Raw genomic sequence first — 1087 nt, forward strand, 5'->3', positions numbered from 1 at the left:
CACTTGGCCCAAAAAAACACTATATTGGAGGAATTTTGGCAGCTTGCTGTTTATGGAATGTGAGAAATCCAGCTCCTAACCCTCCTGCTGCCCTGCTTGGGGCCAGCCCCCAAAGCCCAGTCTGAGACCAGGCTGCAAAGCTTCAGGAAGGGCAAGTTCCCTGTTCTGCTGCCCTGAAGCAAGGGAACACATTTAAACACAAGAGACAACTCCTTTGTCTCAGTGCAGGCCCAAAACATTTTTGATCTATTTTTTAACAAGTCAAGGGGGAAAAAATAAAATAAAGACTTCTTTCTTAATTCTTATTTTTCATGCCATAGCTTCTAAAATTCCCTGCAACTGATGGGTTTAGAAACCTCTGGTTTGCAGTAGCAACTGAACCAGCCTTGAATCTGAGCAAAGTTCATCCATATTCAGAGCATTCAACAGCCCTCCAGCCCCTCACCAGGCTTAATGAAGTGTAATGAAAGAAAAAGAATGAGCTTTGTCCTCACTGCCAAAGGAAAAGGCAGATGGAATTATGCAGGGGCTTGATATGAATTGAACATGATTATGTATGTGATAACCACTGTTCTGAAGAAAATGGTGCTGTTATACCTAAGGAGCCCTCAGCAGGCTCTTGTAATTAGAGCCACTTAGCTGCTTTAATTGCCTCTGAAAGCCACCCAGAACAGATTGCTTTTATGCTCTTCCCAATTTAAAACCAGGCACAGAAATATGGAAGCACTAACCTGCATCCATTTGGGCAATGGGGATTGAGGGGAGGGAGCTGGACAGGTATTTCATAGGGAAGGGCTCAGTACTTGACCCACAGGGCAAGAGGACTGAGATTTGTGGGTACACACTGGATGATGTTATGGTGATGTGTGTGGGCACAGTGATGCTGGAAGATGGCTACCACAGCCCACAGGTGAGCTACAGAACTCTGGTTCCACCACCCACCCCCAGCAAAGAGCAAAAGGATGTGTCACAGCAAGGCTGACAGTGAGGCACAGCTTGACATGGCCCTGATGAGGTTCTCACAGCGGTATGCAGTGCCCTGAATTTGCGTCTGCTCACTTATTCATCAAAAACAGCAATCCAACTC

The sequence above is a fragment of the Taeniopygia guttata genome, chromosome 4A (genome assembly GCF_048771995.1).
Source record: "Taeniopygia guttata chromosome 4A, bTaeGut7.mat, whole genome shotgun sequence".
Lineage (NCBI taxonomy): Eukaryota > Metazoa > Chordata > Aves > Passeriformes > Estrildidae > Taeniopygia > Taeniopygia guttata.